The following is a 19176-nucleotide window of genomic DNA, read 5'->3' as shown; positions in this document are numbered from 1 at the left end:
TCCTGTAAACTACAACCCTCTTCTTCACGGTTAACACCCTACCAATCTTGGTGTTGTCTGCAAACTTGACTTATCATTCCATCCATGTTCTCATCTATATCATTTATATAAATATATAACAAACAATAAGGGACCCAGCACTGATCCCTGTGGTATGCCACTGGACACCGGCCTGCAGTTACTCAGTCTTCTACCGCCACCCTTTGCGTCCTATTACTCAGCCAGTTTTGGATCCATCTCAACAAGTTTCCTTGAATTCCATATGCTTCAACCTTCTCAATCAATTGTCATGAGATTGAGAATAAGATCCAAAGATGATCCATAGAATCCCCCCATGGACCTCCGAAAGAGCACCCTACCTAGACCCCCTCCCCGATGCCCCTAACCCCACGCATTGATCACGGCCAATCCACCTAAGCATCCACCATCCTAAGGGGCAATCTAGTTTAGCCAATCCACCTAACCTGCACATCTTTGGGCTGTAGGAGGAAACTGCAGCACCCGGAGGAAACCCACGCAGACACGGGGAGAAGGTGCAAACTGCACACAGTCACCCAAGGCTGGAATCCAACCCGGGTCTCTGGCACTGTGAAGCAGATATCACCAAATTCTTCCTGCGCACAGACACATACAAGTGGATTCAGCAGACAGAAAACAAAGCGGCAGAGCCCGAGAGGGGAGCGCTGTGTTTGCAGAACTAAAGGGTTATCGGAGCCAGAGTGGGGTTTGGCCGAGGCAGCGAGGAGAGAGAGAAACCCTTTGCTCACCACTGCTGGATGCGATTGGGAGAGCGGGGCAGTCCCAGCGCTACTGGGCGCTCCTGTTGTGGATTCCCGGCTGTCTGGACTCTGGCTGGGTGTCCCTGTGACTGCGGGTCAGAAGGGGCGGGTGTTTAGTCACGAATGTGCGGATGTGGCTGGGGAGGATTCTGAAAAGGCAGTTCCCAGTCTCACATTCAGCAGGAGAGGGTTCAGATGTTATATCATTGTCACTTTAAAAAATACAGTTCCATTTATTTAACTCAGCGATCTGGTTGGAGATGAAATTCAGCTTCTGTACCCCTCGCCCCCCCCCCCCCCCCCCCCGGCCGCCGCTGTTTATTTCTCAAATTGCTCTGATTTTCTGAAACGATTTAGTTCAAATAGCATCTTACCTCAACACGTTACAAACGGTACAGGCTGCCAAATTCTCCAAAGGTGTTGCAGCCCTATTTGATTCAATGATATAACTTCCACAGTGGGTTGCAAATCTCCCTCTCAATTGCTTGTTACTCATTCCAAAGGCACCAGTTTTCTGAGTGTGCCACGGCCAGAGAGGAGCAGGGAGCTCAGTTCCAAGGCCTGGGCTGCTGTGGGCACAATTACATTATCATTCAATACACAGGAGCAGCTCACAAAGGAATTGAGTATAATCCGAATTGCATAACCAGTTTTGGAGGCAGTCCAGGGCAGGAAGTTAACTTGGCTGACCCTGGGTGTGGAGGGATTTTCTTCCAAAGGGAGGTTTGGGTAGGTTGGACCTGCCCTCATTGGAGTTTTGAAGAATGAGAATGAAATGAAATGAAAATTTCTCAGTGTCACAAGTAGGCTTCAATGAAGTTACTGTGAAAAGCCCCTAGTCGCCACATTCCGGCGCCTGTTCGGGGAGGCTGGTACGGGAATTGAACCGTGCTGCTGGCCTGCCTCGGTCTGCTTTCAAAGCCAGCGATTTAGCCCTGTGTGCTAAACCAGCCCCTAAGCAACCTTATTGAGACATAGGATTCTCTGGGGCCTTGACAGGGTAAATGCTAAGAGATTGTTTCCCCTTGTGGGTGAGCCTAGAGCCAGAGGACATAATCTCAGAATAAAGGGGTCGCCAATTTAAAACAGAGATGAGGAATTTCTTCTCTCAGATTTAGATTTGGATTCATTATCACGTGTACCGAGGTACAGTGAAAAGTATTGTTCTGCGTCCAGTCCAGGCAGATCATTCCATACATGAAAAACATCGGCTAAATACACAATGTAAGTACGATAAATACACAATGTAAATACATAGATATAGACATCGGGTGAAGCATACGGACTGTAGTACTACTCAGTAGAGAAGATGCGTGGAGAGTCAGTTCAGAAGAGGGTCATTCAGGAGTCTGGTAACAGCAGGGAAGAAGCTGTTTTTGAATGTGTTGGGTAGTGAATCTGTGGAATTCTTTACCACAGAGGGCTGTAGAGGCTGAGTCGTAAGTATTTTTTGTAATATAAATTTAGAGTACCCAATTCATTTTTTTCCAATTAAGGGGCAATTTAGCATGGCCAATCCACCTACCCTGCAAACCTTTGGGTTGTGAGGGTGAAACCCATGTAAACACGGGGAGAATGTGCAAACTCCACACGGACAGTGACCCAGAGTCGGGATCGAACCTGGGACCTCGGCGCCATGAGGCAGCAGGGCTAACCCACTGCGCCACCATGCTGCCCTTTGAGTTGTAAGTATGTTCAAGGCTGAGTTAGACGGATTTTTAATCAGTAAGTGAGTCAAGGGTTATGGGGACAAGGCAGGAAAGTGGAGTTGAGGACTACCACCATTAGATCAGCCGTGGTCTCATTGAATGGCAAAGCAGACTCAGTGGGCAATGGCCTATTTCTGCCCCTTCATCTTATGGCCTTATAGTTCCTGTAGTCTGGGTCTGTTAATGGACTGGATATTCAGAATGGCTACAGCACAGAAGAAGGCCATTTGAACCTTCAAGCTCATGCTGGTTCTTTTCAAGACCAATTTAGCGGGTCCCACTCCTCATTAGAACATAGAACATATAGTGCAGAAGTAGGCCATTCGGCCCATCGAGTCTGCACCGACCCAATTAATCCCTCACTTCCACCCTATCCCCGTAACCCAATAACCCCTCCTAACCTGTTTGGTCACTAAAGGCAATTTATCATGGGCAATCCACCTAACTTGCACACCTTTGGACTGTGGGAGCAAACCGGAGCACCCGGAGGAAACCCACACAGACACAGGGAGAACGTGCAGACTCCACACAGACAGTGACCCAGCGGGGAATTGAACCTGAACCCTGGCGCTGTGAAGCCATAGTGCTATCCACTTGTGCTACCATGCTGCCCATTCTTTGCCCTGTACTCGTTCAATGACTTGGGATGGGCAATAAATGCTGGCCTAACCAGTGCCACCCACATCCCGTAATTGAATTTTTAAAAAATCATTTCACATACCGATTGAATCATACCCCCCCCAATATTCAGAGCTGCACCCCAATATCCTCAGCTCCTTCCCTCAATATCCTCACCTCCTCCCCATTCCCAATATCCTCAGCTCCTCCCCATTCCCAATATCCTCAGCCCCTCCCCATTCCCAATATCCCCAGCTCCTCCCCACAATATCCTCAGCCCCTCCCCATTCCCAATATCCTCAGCTCCTCCCCACAATATCCTCAGCCCCTCCCCATTCCCAATATCTTCAGCTCCTCCCCACAATATCCTCAGCTCCTCCCCATTCCCAATATCCTCAGCTCCTCCCCATAATATCCTCAGCCCCTCCCCATTCCCAATATTCCCCACTCCTCACCCCTAATAACCTCAGCTCCTCCTCACCCCCAATAACCTCATCTCCTCCTCACCCCCAATAACCTCAGCTCCTCCTCACCCCCAATAACCTCAGCTCCTCTCCACCCCCAATATCCTCAGCTGCTCCCCATGCCCACCAAATAAAAAAATATTGAAATTCAATAATAGTCCTGAGTATTGGTTTCACACTGTATCAGATAGAATTATTCACTTTTTAAATTTAAAATGTTCTCTGAAAATACATACGGAGAAGCACAATCTACTTTAGAGAGATGTTAGATAAGGGAGCAAGCAGGGGATTGAGCTGATAAGGCTAGATGAAGTAAGTTTGTTAGAGACTAACTGTACTGAAGCATAAATGGTCACATAGAGGTCAAGTAGACTGTTTCACTTCTGTAAATTCTATGTAATTCCCAGGAGGGCCAGCCAGTTCCGAAATACTGGTTTTCCACTTCCACCTTCCTGATGTGTCTGGGCTGCTCACAGCTCCCAGTGTCGGCACTCTGACCCACAGCCTCCCGAAATTAGTGCCTGGTGATGAGACTCCCCGCCAGTGGCCTGAATTCCAAAAACCAGACCCCACTCAGTCTCCAATCGCACTCCTCAGAGGGAAGGTTTAACATAGAACATAGAAAATACAGCACAGAACAGGCCCTTCGGCCCACGATGTTGTGCCGAACCTTTGTCCTAGATTAATCATAGATTATCATTGAATTTACAGTGCAGAAGGAGGCCATTCGGCCCTTTGAGTCTGCACCGGCTCTTGGAAAGAGCACCCTACCCAAACTCAACACCTTCACCCAACACCAAGGTCAATTTGGACATTAAGGGCAATTTATCATTGGCCAATTCACCTAACCTGCACATCTTTGGATTAAACTTATTCTAATTTGGAAATGTCACTCTGAAAAACAAGCACTGCTCAAGAGATGGTGGATGCTTGCCCTCTGCGATTGTACAACAGCCATTTGGGTGTGGAAAGCCACCAGAAATGAAAGTGGTTGTTGTGCAAACTATAGGATTAATTCAGCATCACCACCATATAGTTTTACTGGGGCATGTACAGACCATAAATGTGTGCCTCATACAGTAGCTAAAGAAAGTGTCCAAACATTTCCTGTTTGACTATTTTGATGATGACAATGTCTGATTTCACTGTGATAATTACTTAGATTAAACTCGATACAGTGAGGAAGTAACTGAGGGAAGCAAAATATAACATTTTTTAAATACCTATACTCAACAAGGCAGTAATGAAACTACACAACGCCACAGCATTCTACGCAGGGTAATGAAAGAGTTATAAAGTTACTTTAAATTTTTCATCCACACTAACTGTCCCTCCCTCTCTTTATGTTTTCTTTTGCAATGTAATAAAGCAAGTATTACGGAGTTTTAAAAGTTTGACTATTGCTGCATTCCTTTCTTTTTTTTCCTTTTTAAAAAAATCTTTTTATTGGCATCTTTGACATTATGTACATTGACGTTCGTGTTTATTTATTGTACAGTGTAACAAAAAAGGGCTCTTGTCTTACGTTACTTTATTTACAGATTGTTGCCGTCTAGTTTGCCGTGTCTCCCGCCCCCATGCCCCCCTTTCCCTAACCCCTCCCTGTCTCCCCCCGCCCACCCCCCTTGCTATCCTCCCTGGTCGATCCGGGTGGGGGGGGGGGGGGGGTGCTCCCCCTTCTCCTTGCTTCCTTGCTCCCCCCTTCTCTTCTCCCTTTGTTGGCTTCAGCCGTGTTTTTCTTTGTGGATGAGTGGGGAGGGTTGCCCCCTCCTCCTCCTCCCTCCCCTCCCCCGTGTTGTCCCTCTTTGTCCGTCTCAGACTCCTTTTCCCCTCCTCCCCCCTAGGTTGTGCGTCCCTGGCGTCCCTCCTTGTCTTTTGTTTTTTTTCCTCTCTGACCCTTCCGGTTCCCCTTCTACCAGCTGTTGTTGGCCTCAAACAGATTTTGGAACAGGCTGACAAATTGCCCCCATGCAGTAAGGAAGCCTTCCTCCGACCCTCGGATGGTGTATTTTATCTTCTCCAGGTGGAGAAATTCCGAGGTCAAACAAGCCAGTGTGCAGCTGTGGGTGGTGCTGCCGATCGCCAGCCGAGCAGGATTCTCCGGCGTGCGATTAGGGAAGCAAAAGCGAGGGCGTCGGCCCTCTTCCCCATGTGTAGCTCTGGCTGCGCCAATACCCCAAAGATTGCCACCATCGGGCATGGCTTCACCCTCATCCCCACAACCTTGAACATTGCCTCGGAGAAGGCCAAAACCCAGCAAGTTTGGGGCATGCCCAGAACACGGGGGTGTGGTTGGCTGGGTCTCTCTGGCACCGTTCACATTTGTCCTCCACTTCCGGGAAGAATCTGTTCATTCTGTTTCTGGTTAGGTGCGTTCTGTGCACCACTTTGAACTGCATGAGGCTGAGCCTTGCGCAGGAGGAGGTGGAGTTGGCCTTGCTCAGTGCTTCGCTCCAGAGTCCCCACTCCACTTTTGTCCACAGTTCGTCCTCCCATTTCCGTCTGGTCGCGCCCAGTGGTGTTCGGGCTCTGTCTAGTAGCTGTCCGTATATTTTCCCACAGAGTCCCCCCTCCTTACTGTACGTGGTCATCAGGTCCTCTAGTCGTGTAGTCTCCGGGGCCCTGGGGTATCCTATTGTCTCTTTGCGGAGGATATGTGTTAGTTGTAAGTGACTCATTTCTTGTCTTGTTGGAAATTCCCATTCATCCGTCAGTTCGTTCAGCATCGCTCGTCTGTGCCATACGTAGAAGTCCCTAACTGTCAGCTTTCTCCCGTCCTGGTCTCTATTTTTAAAACATTGTGTCTAGCATGGCTGGCAGGAATCTGTGGTTACCACAGATGGGGGCCATGGGGGACATTTTGGTCAGCCGGAAGTGCTGTCTTAGTTGGCCCCACGTTTTCAGTGTGGCCATTACCACTGATGTGTATTTTGCTGAGGGAGATGGGAGTGCTGCCGTGGCCAGGGCCCGGAGGGTCGTTCCCCTGCAGGAGGCCTCCTCCATCTGTACCCACTCCGAGTTGGGTTCATGCACCCATCCCCTCACTCTTTCCGCTGTTGCTGCCCAGTGGCAATACTGCAGGTTTGGCAGTACCAGGTCTCCCTTATTTCTCCTCCTTTGCTGTGTTGATTTGGATTCAGGTGGTGAATCCTGCTCCTTGCATTCTTTTCACTATGGTTGGACAGCAACTGTGAGAGATAGGAGAATCTTGTCTCTATATACAAACAACAGTTTTGAAATGTGTAAAGCAGTGGATGAAAAGGTCTATGCCTAGCTGTGAACAGGATGAACATTTGACCAAGCGCCCAGTGTATTATAAATAAAACCTCGGTGGTGCAGTGGTTAGACTGCTGCCTCACGTTGCCGAGAACCCGGGTTCAATCCCGACCCCGGTCACTGTCTGTGTGAAGTTTGCACATTCTCCCCGTGGGTGTTCCCCCCCCCCCCCCCCCCCCCCCCGAACCCAAAGATGTGCAGGATAGGTGGATTGGCCATGCTAAATTTCCCTTAATTGGGGAAAAAAAAAAAAGAATTGGGTGCTTTAAATTTATTTTTTGTAAATAAATAAAACCTGTGGCACAGAGGCAAAGGCTGAAAAGATGATAAGCACCTAAAAATGCTAAGCCTGCAAACTATGCATTACATGTTTAGCTCACTTGGCTAGACAGCTGGTTCGCGATTCAGAGCAAGGCCAGCAGCGGGGTTCACATTCCTGGAGCAGCTATGGTTATTCATGAAGGCCCCACCTTTTCAACCTCACCCCTTGCCTGAGGTATGGTGATCCACAGGTTAAACCACCACCAATCAGCTCTCCCCCTTCAAAGGAGAAAGCAGCCTATGGTCATCTGGGAGTATTATTGTGACTTTTCCTTACCTATTATGTATCGTAATTTCAAAATATATTATGCCCCAAATATTTTTTAAAATATTTTCATTAACTTTTTTTAAAATTTAGAGTACCCAATTCATTTTTTCAATCAAGGGGCAATTTAGTGTGGCCAACCCACCTACCCTGTTTGAGTTGTGGGGGCGAAGCCCACACAAACACGGGGTGAATGTTCAAACTCCACACAGACAGTGACCCAGAGCCGGGATCGAACCTGGGACCTCGGCGCCATGAGGCAGCAGTGCTAACCACTGCGCCACCATGCTGCCCCAGCCCTCACGGTGTACTTAACCACCTCGGGGTATAAGAACTTCATCAGATCCACCAGCCACACCGAGGTAGTGGGTGGAGTCGATGACCTCCACCCCAGCAGTACTCGACTCCGGGCAATCAGCAAGGCGAAGGCCAGGACATCTGTCCCCACACCCGTCTGTAAAGCCCCAAATATTTTTTAAAAAATATCTTTTTTCAAATTTTCAACAGATTTTCAACAAACCCTCGCCCCTACAGAAAAGAGATACAAGAACATAAGAACACAACCCGCAAGAATTATACATAGAATTTCCCCAAACTACAATAACCCCTCATATAATAAAAACACAAATAGGGAAACACCCCACCCTAACCCAAACGTCACCCCAAAAGAAAAAAGCCCCCCCCCCCAAACGTCACCCCAAAAGAAAAAAGCCCCCCCCCCCCACCCCCCGCCCCGCCCCAGGCTGCTGCTGCTGCTGACCTCCTCCTAACGCTCCGCGAGAAAGTCTAGGAACGGTTGCCACCGCCTGAAGAACCGCTGCACAGACCCTCGCAAGGCAAACTTTATCCTCTCCATCTTGATGGATCCTGCCAAGTCATTAATCCAGGCTTCCACGCTGGGGGGCTTCACATCCTTCCACAGTAACAAAATCCTCCGCCGGGTTACCAGGGACGCAAAAGCCAGAATACCGGCCTCTTTCGCCTCCTGCACTCCGGCTCGTCAGATACCCCAAATAGTGCTACCCCTCAGCTCGGCATGACCCGGGCATTCACCGCCTTGGACATAGTCCTCGCAAAACCCCTCCAACGCCGGGCACATCCAGAACATATTGGTGTGATTTCCTGGGCTCCCCGAGCACCTCACACATCTGTCCTCTACCCCAAAGAACCTACTCAACCTCGCCCCTGTCATATGCGCTCTGTGAACAACTTTAAACTGTATCAGGCTGAGCCTGGCGCAAGAGGAGGAAGAATTAACCCTACTCAGGACATCAGCCCACAGACCCTCATTTATCTCCTCCCCAAGCTCCTCCTCCCAATTGCCCTTTAGCTCCTCCACCAAGGTCTCCTCCTCTTCTTGCAGCTCCTGATAAATCACCGAGACCTTGACTTCTCCAACCCGTACCCCTGAGATCACCCTCTCCTGAATCCTGCGTGCTGGAAGCAGCGGGAATTCCCTCGCCTGCCGTTTCACAAAAGCCCTCACCTGCATATACCTAAAAGCGTTTCCCGGGGCTAGCCCAAAATTCTCCTCCAGCGTCCCTAGGCTCGCAAACGTCCCATCAATGAACAGGTTCCTCCATTCTTTTTAATTCCTGCCCGATGCCAGCTCAGAGACCCCCCATCCATCCTTCCCGGGACAAACCGATGATTCTCTCGAATCGGGGACCAAACCGAGGCCCCCACCTCACCCTTATGACACCTCCACTGCCCCCAAATCTTCAGAGTCGCCGCCACCACCGGACACACAGTGTACCTTGTCGGCAGGAGCGGCAACGGTGCCGTCACCAGCGCCCTCAGACTCGTGCCCACACAGGACACCATCTCTAGCCTCTTCCACGCCATCCCCTCCCCTTCCATTAACCACTTACGGATCATCGCCACATTGGCTGCCCAGTAGTAACCACATAGATTCGGCAACGCCAGCCCTCCTCTGTCTCTGCTACGCTCCAGGAAAACCCCTTTTACCTTCGGGGTCTTATTCGCCCACACAAATCCCATGATGCTCCTGCTTACCCGTTTAAAAAAGGCCTTAGGGATCAGAATGGGAAGGCACTGAAATACAAAGAGAAACCTCGGAAGGACCGTCATTTTAACCGACTGCACCCTACCCGCCAGTGAGCGTGGAAACATATCCCATCTTTTAAAATCCTCCTCCATCTCCTCCACCAACCGTGACAAATTGAGCTTGTGCAGGGCACCCCAACTACTAGCTACTTGGATCCCCAGGTACCGAAAGCTCCTTTCCGCCCTCTTCAGCAGAAGCTCGTCTATCCCCCTTCCCTGGTCTCCTGGGTGCACCACAAAGAGCTCACTCTTCCCCACGTTAAGTTTATACCCCAAAAAGTCCCCAAACTCCGTAAGGATCCGCATGACCTCCGCCATCCCCTCCACTGGGTCCGCAACGTACAGCAACAGGTCATCAGCATATAGCGACACTCGGTGTTCCTCTCCCCCCGAACCAGTCCCCTCCAGTTCCTGGACTCCCTCAATGACATGGCCAGCGGCTCAATTGCCAATGCGAACAACAAGGGGGACAGGGGACACCCCTGCCTCATCCCCCGGTACAGCCGAAAGTACTCCGACCTCTGCCGGTTCGTAGTCACACTCGCCACCGGGCTTTATATAGTAGCCTAACCCAACTGATGAACCCCTCCCCGAACCCAAACCTCCGCAGCACCTCCCAAAGATACTCCCACTCTACCCTATCGAAGGCCTTCTCCACGTCCATAGATGCCACTACCTCCGCTTCCCCCTCAACTGAAGGCACCATAATTACATTAAGGAGCCTCCGCACATTAGTGTTTAGCTGCCTGCCCTTTACAAATCCCGCCTGGTCCTCATGAATCACCCCCACGACACAGTCCTCAATTCTCGTAGCCAGAACCTTCGCCAGCAACTTCGCGTCGACATTGAGGAGCGAGATCGGCCTGTACGATCCACACTGTAATGGGTCCTTGTCCCGCTTCAAGATCAGCGCCCTGGACATTGTTGGGGGCAAGGTCCCGCCACCCCCCCCCCCCCCCTCGCCTCATTGAAAGTCGTCACTAGCAGCGGGCCCAGCAGGTCCACGTACTTCCTATAAAATTCTACCGGAAACCCATCCGGCCCCGGGGCCTTCCCTGCCTGCATTCTCCCTAGTCCCTTAACCAGCTCCTCCAGCCCAATCGGTGCCCCCAGCCCGACCACCTGCTCCTCTCCACCCTCGGGAACCTCAGCCGATCTAGAAATTGGCGCATCCCCCCCTCCCCGTCGGGGGCTCAGACCTATACAGCTCCTCATAGATGTCCCTGAATGCCTCGTTTATTCCCACCGCTCTCCGCACCGTGTTCCCCCCTTTATCCCTAACTCCACCAATCTCCCTCGCTGCCTCCCGCTTCCGAAGCTGATGTGCCAGCATCGGACTCACCTTCTCCGCATACTCATACCCGGCCCCTGCGCTTTCCTCCACTGCGCCTCTGCTTTCCCAGTAGTCAGCAAGTCGAATTCCGTCTGGCGGTTCCGTCGCTCCCTAAGTAGTCCCTCCTCGGGGCCTCTGCATAGCTCTTGTCCACCCTTAATATATCCCCCACCAGTCTCTCCCTCTCTCTTCTCCCTGTGGGCCCTAATGGAGATTAACTTTCCCCCCCTGACCACCACCTTCAACGCCTCCCAGACTACCCCCACCTGCACTTCCCCGTTGTCGTTGGCCACTAAGTATCTTTCGATACACCCCCGAATCCGCCCGCACACCACCTCATCCGCCAACAGTCCCACATCGAGGTGCCACAGCGGGCACTGGTCCCTCTCCTCCCCCAGCTCTAGCTCCACCCAATGCGGGGAATTATCTGAAATGGCTATGGCCGAATATTATGTGCCATCCACTCTTGGGATTAGCGCCCTATTCACGGGAGTAGGCTTTATGGACTTGGGGAAAAAAAGGAAAATCCGTGGCCACCGGCCTGGCAAACCTCCAGGGATCCACTTCCCCCATCTGGTCCATAAACCCCCTGAGCACCTTGGCCGCAGCCGGCCTCTTACCCGTCCTGGACCTAGAACGGTCCAGTGCTGGGTCCAGCACCGTGTTGAAGTCCCCTCCCCATTATCAGGCTCCCTGCCTCCAAATCCGGAATCCGACCCAACATGTGCTTCATAAATCCGGCATCATCCCAATTTGGGGCATATATGTTCACCAATACCACCCGCACCCCCTGCAACCTACCACTCACCATCACGTACCGACATCCATTATCTGCCACAATGTTCAGCGCCTCAAACGACACCCGTTTCCCCACCCCTCTATTCCTCTCCCCCCCCCCTTCTTCCCCCCCCCTTCTTCTTCCCCCACCCTCTCTTTCCCCCCCCCCCAACCTGCCAACTAGCCATCTCCCTTTTTAGGCCATCCACATGCCCGCGCCTCCCGCACCCTCCAATCCCCCAGGTGGCGGACCCCCACCCAGACTACCTCTCCTACTTCCAGCTCCCTTTTGGCCAATGCAGCAGCAACCCAGTTCCCCCCCTCCTCCCCCAGCTAGATCCTCCTCTAGCCGTTTTGCTCCCCCCATGGCACTCCCGTAAGTCAGCTGACTCCTGCTGACCCCAGCTCTCCCGCCACTCCATCGACCCCTCAGTGTGAGAATCCCTCCACCTCCCCCTGGCAATCAGTGTGTGCTCCTCTCCAGCACCACCCCCCCCCCCCCCCCCCCCACCGGCCCCGACCCTTCCTTCCCTAGCGCGGGGAGAAGCCCGTGCTTTCCATCCAAGCAGGCCCCACCCCCTCTGGCGCAGCTCCCTTTTTGCGGCCTTGTCTCCATTCCCCATCCCCGAGCCTCCAACCCCCCCCCCCCCCCCACTCCCGCGGGGCCCTGTCCTTCCAACACTGACGCCCACATCACACAGCCCCCACATTGAACCATTTCGCCCAACCCCACCCAGCACCAAAGAAAACAGAACAGAACATCCCCCAAAACACAGTAACCCCCCTAGGCACCCCCTCCCATCAAACCCTCAGTTCGAGTCCAACTTTTCAGTTTGGATAAAGGTCCACGCCTCCTCCGGCGTCTCAAAGTAGTGGTGCCGATCCTGAAATGTGACCCACAATCGCGCTGATTGCACCGTCCAGAACTTCACCCCCTTCCAAAGTAGCACCGCCTTAGCCCGGTTGAAGCCGGCCCTCTTTCTTGGCCACCTCCGCGCTCTAGTCCTGGTATATTCGGATCTCTGTGTTCTCCCACCTGCTGCTCCGTTCTTTTTTGGCCCATCTCAGGACACACTCCTGTCCACAAAGTGGTGACCTTGGGCCTCCTCGCCAGGACTCGATGAGCCCCGTCCAGTTCCAGGGGCCTCGGGAAAGCTCCCGCGCCCATCAGCGCGTCAAGCATCGTGACCCCATATGCCCCGGCATCAGACCCCTCCACTCCCTCCGGGAGACCCAGAATCCGGAGATTCTGCCCCCTCGACCGATTCTCCATATCCTCAAATTTGTCCTGCCACTTCTTGTGCAGCGCCTCGTGCGCCTCCACCTTCACCACCAGGCCCAAGATCTCATCCTCGTTCTCCGAGGCTTTTTGCCGCACCTCCCGGATCGCCGCCCCTTGGGCCTTCTGGGTCTCCACCAGCTTATCGATCGACGCCTTCATCGGCTCCAGCAGCTCTGCCTTCAGGTCCACAAAGCAGCGCTTGAGGAACTCCTGCTGCTCCTGCGACCATAGCGCCCACGCTGCTTGGTCTCCACCCGCCGCCACCTTGCTTCTCCTCCCTCGCACTTTTCGCTGCACTAAAATCACTTTCTTGTCCGTTCCACTCCTGGTCCAATCAATACAGTGCCGGGGGAACCGTACTGTCACCTTCCCACGCTGGGAACCGTCGAACAATTGCCGTTGAGGCCCCTCAAAAGAACCCAGAAGTCCGTTTTTGGCGGGAGCTGCCGAACGTGCGACTTAGCTCAGCATAGCCGCAACCGGAAGTCCCAAAAGCCCCCAACGTGCAACTAGACTTTCACGAACTAAATGTCAAAATTGATTTGTAATGATGTATAATACCCACCTAATATGGGCGGCACGTGTGGTGATACACCACTGTACCTCCCTACCATTGTACATAGTATATAATAGTTGTGCGTAACGTGGCCCTGTAATACTGTGTATTGTACTGTAACTCTGCAGAGGTTCGGTCACTGGTAGGTAACCCGACCTGGTCACGGAGAGCTCCGCCTTAGCCACTCCCCCGGGAGTCAGTATAAGAACCTCTTCTGGGACAGCCCCCATTCTGTCTGGGGTCGTCTGTGTCGGGTAAGCCTCCCATGTAGTATATTAAAGCCTGAGTTAAAGTCTCACATGTCTTTGTGGTTCTTGACGCTTAGCGCATCAATTTAATATACTACAGTTATAATGGAGGCTGCTCTGAAACCTGACAAGCTCTCGCTCGACCCCCACGCTCCACGCGCGGACCACCTTTTCAACTGCTGGCTCCGGTGTTTCGAGGCCTACCTGGAAGCATCCTCCGCCTTCGCCAAAACGGACGCCGACCGACTCAATCTCCTGTGCTCACGGCTCGACTACGGGCTTTTCGACCTCATCACGGGAACAACGACCTATGCCGATGCCATCGTGAAGTTCAAAAGCCGGTATGCACGAACTGTTAATTCTATTTACGCCCGCCACCGCCTCGCCTCCCGGCACCAGCAGCCGGGTGAACCCCTATCCGTGTTTGTTCGGGACCTCCGTGCCCTCGCGCTCACCTGCAACGCGCCAGCAGTCTCCGCTGAGCAGAACACTGAGGCCCTGGCGCTTGATGCCTTTGTAGCTGGCATTGCTTCCGTCCCGATTCGCCAACTCCTTCTGACACAAACTACCCTGACTCTGGACACGGCAGTCACTATGGCAGAGGCCCAACAGGCAGCCTACGACAATAATGCGTCCTACACGCCTGCACGAACTTCCTATGCTCCTGTCCACGCTCCCTACGTGGCCGCTAACTCCCAGCAACAACCACTGCAAGTCAGGGCCCACCCAGCCACTCCAGCAGTAAAAATGCCTGGGCCCCAGTGTTACTTTTGTGGCCAGGCAAAACACCCCAGGAAACGCTGCCCTGCTAGAGATGCTACCTGTTCAGCCTGTGGCAAGAAAGGCCACTTTGCAAACGTCTGCCGCTCCACTGCTGCCTCGGGGTCCAACGCCGCGGTCTGCTACTCCGGGGTGCTGCCGTCCTCCGTTCCCGGCTCGCTGTTCAACATGTGCGATGCAAGGGCGCCGCCATCTTTGATCATCCCCGGCCCGGCTCACTTCACTCCCGGTTCGCCGATCGTCACTTCCGGTCCGCCGATCGCCACTTCCGGTTCACCGATCGTCACTTCCGGTTCGCCGATCTTCGCTTCCGGTCCGTTGCCGATCGTCACTTCCGGTCCTGCGCACTGGCCCGAAATGCTGCAAACAAAGGAGATGCAGCCACCAACAGCAACCTGGCCTCCAGCAGCAGCCTACGACGCCTGGGCGCTGCCACCTTCTCTCACAGGCTGCTCCTCGGATCTGGCACCCTTCTCCAACAGCTCCACCATCGCATACATCGTCCTCGACCAGGACCGACCGCATCAGCTCGCCAGATCCACCATGGAGGTTCAGGTAAACTGTTTCACTGTCACCTGCCTCTTCGACAGCGGCAGCACGGAGAGCTTCCTCCACCCGGACACCGTGCGCCACTGCTCCCTCAAGGTACTACCCACGCGCAGGCATATTTTCATGGCCTCCAACTCCCAATCGGCCGAGGTTTCGGGCTACTGCGTCGTCACCCTCTCAGTGAACGGCGCGGTGTTCCAGGATTTCAAATTCATGGTCCTCCCTCACCTCTGCGCCCCCGCGCTCCTCGGCCTGGACTTCCAATGCCACCTGCGCAGCCTCACCTTGCATTTTAACGGCCCCCTCCCCCCCCCCCCCCCCCCTCTCGGTCTCCAACCCCCAGTTCTTCCCTGATTCCTCCCCGGATCCCACCTGTAGTCTCTCCACGCTCAGGATCCACCCCCCTTCACTGTTTGCTAATCTCACCCCCGACTGCAAGCCCGTGGCTACTAAAAGTCGGCGTTACAGTTTCGGAGACCGCCAATTCATTCGAGCGGAGATTAAGCGCCTTCTCTCGGAAAATATCATTGCTCCCAGCACCAGCCCCTGGCGAGCCCAAGTGGTGGTAGTCAAGTCTGGTGAGAAACACCGCATGGTCATTGACTACAGTCAGACCATCAACCGGTACACGCTGCTTGATGCGTATCCCCTGCCCCGCATATCTGACATGGTCAACCAGATTGCACAGTACCGGGTGTTCTCCACCATAGACTTGAAATCCGCCTACCACCAGCTCCCTATCCGCCCGGAGGACCGTAACTTCACGGCCTTCGAGGCGGACGGCCGCCTCTACCACTTCCTTAGGGTACCCTTTGGCGTCACCAATGGAGTCTCGGTCTTCCAACGGCAGATGGACCGAATGGTGGACCAGAACAGACTGCGGGCTACCTTCCCGTATCTAGACAACGTCACCATCTGCGGCCACAACCAGCAGGACCATGACGTCAACCTCACAAAATTCCTCCAAACTGCCAAACGCCTCAACCTCACGTACAACGAGGCAAAATGTGTTTTCGGCACCACCCGCCTCGCCATACTCGGCTACGTGGTGGAGAACGGTGTCCTCGGCCCCGATCCCGACCGTCTGCGCCCCCTTTTCGAACTCCCTATTCCCACCTGCCCCAAAGAACTGAGGCGATGCCTCGGACTCTTTGCCTACTATGCCCAGTGGGTGCCCGAGTACGCTGACAAGGCCCGACCCCTCCTCCGTTCCCCCTCATTCCCCCTCCCGCCCGAGGCCTGCCAGGCCTTCCACCTCCTAAAAACTACTATCGCCAGAGCCGCCATGCATGCGGTAGACGAGTCTGCACCATTCCAAGTCGAGAGCGATGCCTCCGACTTTGCCCTGGGTGCCACCCTCAACCAGGCGGGCAGGCCCATCGCCTTCTTTTCCCGCACACTCCAAGGCCCCGAGATCAGCCACTCCTCTGTTGAGAAGGAGGCACAAGCCATAGTGGAAGCCATCCGGCACTGGAGGCACTACCTGGCCGGAAAACCATTTACCCTCGTTACTGACCAACGATCAGTTGCGTTCATGTTCGACAACAAACAACGAGGTAAAATCAAAAATGATAAGATATTACGGTGGAGGATCGAACTCTCCACCTACAATTATACTATGTTATACCGGCCAGGTAAGCTCAATGATCCTCCTGATGCCCTGTCCCGTAGTACTTGTGCCAACGCACAGGATGACCGGCTGCGGGCACTATATAATGACCTCTGTCACCCGGGCGTCAGGCGGCTCTACCACTACATCAAGGGCCACAACCTACCCTTCTCAGTCGAGGAGGTCAAGGCCATGACTAGGGACTGCCAAGTCTGTGCGGAGTGAAAGCCGCAATTCTACAAGCCAGACAAGGCGCACCTAATCAAGGCCACCCGCCCCTTTGAACGTCTCAGCATTGACTTCAAAGGGCCCCTCCCCACCCACAACCGCAACACGTACTTCCTCAACGTCATCGACGAGTACTCGCGGTTCCCCTTCGCCATTCCCTGCCCCGACACGACCTCCGCCACCGTCATCAAAGCGTTGCACGACCTCTTCATGCTGTTCGGTTATCCCAATTACGTTCACAGTGACCGGGGCTCCTCCTTCATGAGCGAGGAGCTGCGTCGGTACCTGCTCGCCAGGGGCGTTGCCTCGAGCAGGACGACCAGCTACAACCCCCGGGGGAACGGACAGGTGGAGAGGGAGAACGCGACTGTTTGGAAGGCCGTGCTGCTAGCCCTCAAGTCCAAAGGCCTACCAGTCTCCCGTTGGCAGGAGGCCCTCCCGTCCGCACTCCACTCCATCCGGTCTCTTTTGTGTACTGCAACGAATGCTACCCCTCATGAACGGATGTTTCTCTTCTCCAGGAGATCGGCATCCGTGACATCGCTTCCATCCTGGCTCCTGTCCCCGGGAGACGTCCTGCTCCGCAAGCACGTGCGGACCTCTAAGGCGGAGCCCCTGGTGGAGAGAGTCCATCTCCTCCACGCCAACCCACAGTACGCGTACGTAGCGTACCCCGACGGGCGTGAGGAGACCGTCTCCATCAAGGACCTGGCCCCCTCTGGGGCCCCTGCCGCCCTCGCCCCGCAACCTCCACCCCACTCCCTCTCTGCTCCCGTCGATCCCTCGGCCTGTTACTACTCCGTGCCAGCCGCTGTCATCCCGCAGTTTCGCCTCGAGCCAGCCGAAGCGGTGGGGGAAGTCATGCCGCCTCGCGAACCAGCACCACCGACCGCACGGATACCGCCGGACACTACCTCAGCGCCGCAGCTCCGACGTTCAAAGAGATCGACCAAACCCATCGTTCGTCTCGACCTTTGACGACACGGAACCTCCTGATGGACTCTGTTCACTGCTGCAAATTTTCACCCCGGACTTCCTTCTAAACAAGGGGTGAATGTGGTGATACACCACTGTACCTCCCTACCATTGTACATAGTATATAATAGTTGTGCGTAACGTGGCCCTGTAATACTGTGTATTGTACTGTAACTCTGCAGAGGTTCGGTCACTGGTAGGTAACCCGACCTGGCCACGGAGAGCTCCGCCTTAGCCACTCCCCCGGGAGTCAGTATAAGAACCTCTTCTGGGACAGCCCCCATTCTGTCTGGGGTCGTCTGTGTCGGGTAAGCCTCCCATGTAGTATATTAAAGCCTGAGTTAAAGTCTCACATGTCTTTGTGGTTCTTGACGCTTAGCGCATCAGCACGGTAGCACAGTGGTTAGCACTGTTGCTTCACAGCGCCAGGGTCCCAGGTTCGATTCCTGCTTGGGTCACTGTCTGTGCCTAGTCTGCCTGTTCTCCCCGTGTCTGCGTGAGTTTTCCCCGGGTGCTCCGGTTTTCTCCCACAAGTCCTGAAAGATGTGCTTGTTAGGTGAATTGGACATTCTGAATTCTCCCTCTGTGTACCCGAACAGGCGCCAGAGTATGGCGACTAGGGGCTTTTCACAGTAACTTCATTGCAGTGTTAATGTAAGCCTACTTGTGACACTAATAAAGATTATATTATTTTAAAAAGCTAGACATTCGCCACACTATGTTAATTCCTGTTGGCATGACAGGCCAATTGCGAAGTTGGGACAAGCTGAGGGATCTGTTGAGATGCCGGCGTCCCAGAGAGTTCCTGCACTGCTTGTCTCTTACACGTTTTATTCTCTAATACACTAAATAACACATCTGGACTGAATATTAAAATGATAATTTCAATAAAAAGGTTGTGGCTGGTATCCTACTGCTTATGATGCTGGTCGTGGCCGACAGTGGAGTAAAGTCTTACAATGTCTTCACAATATTTGCCTCAGAGGAGAACCGTATCCATGTCGATCTTGAAAGGACGGGCTACGGGGACATATCGACCAACCCTCTTGTCGGCAGCAATTTCCTTTTCGCCGAGCTGTTTCCTTCTGAGGGTTTCCATCCTTTTGCCTTTGCCTCTCAGGCAGGGAAACTGAGATCGAGCCTGAGTTCCTCTCAGGGTTTAATAAAAGGATCCAAACCTCTGCTGGGGAAAGCTAGTCCATTCCGCACAGGATCGACTGCATTCCTGAGGAAATGAACAGAAAGGCACGATGGGCAGCCATTAGGACCGATTCTTTGTGCAGAGGATGCTGGGTGAAAGGGGCCCCAGCGTCAACTTTTATGGCCAGGTCAAGAAATGT

The 19176-nt window shown here is 53.4% G+C and overlaps 1 protein-coding gene across 5 annotated transcripts in view; it reads right to left on the bottom strand.

The window, feature by feature from the left end:
* The window catches only part of plcxd1 (phosphatidylinositol specific phospholipase C X domain containing 1), a 46274-nt gene extending 31599 nt beyond the window's left edge, over positions 1–14675 (bottom strand). For 2 of the 5 annotated variants that reach the window (XM_072477279.1, XM_072477280.1), the window contains exons 1-2: positions 14517–14675; positions 1154–1348 (exon numbers count right to left, since the gene is read on the bottom strand). The gene's annotated coding sequence lies outside the window, so the exon portion shown is untranslated. Of the gene's footprint in view, positions 1–767; positions 892–1153; positions 1349–14516 lie in introns of those variants that run through there. The other 3 variants (XM_072477281.1, XM_072477278.1, XM_072477282.1) reach the window with 3 other exon arrangements.
* Positions 14676–19176: the final 4501 nt, after the last annotated feature.

The sequence above is a fragment of the Scyliorhinus torazame genome, chromosome 15 (genome assembly GCF_047496885.1).
Source record: "Scyliorhinus torazame isolate Kashiwa2021f chromosome 15, sScyTor2.1, whole genome shotgun sequence".
Taxonomy (NCBI): domain Eukaryota; kingdom Metazoa; phylum Chordata; class Chondrichthyes; order Carcharhiniformes; family Scyliorhinidae; genus Scyliorhinus; species Scyliorhinus torazame.
The sequence above is the reverse complement of the archived record's forward strand: the minus strand, read 5'-3'. Positions and strand labels throughout refer to the sequence as shown.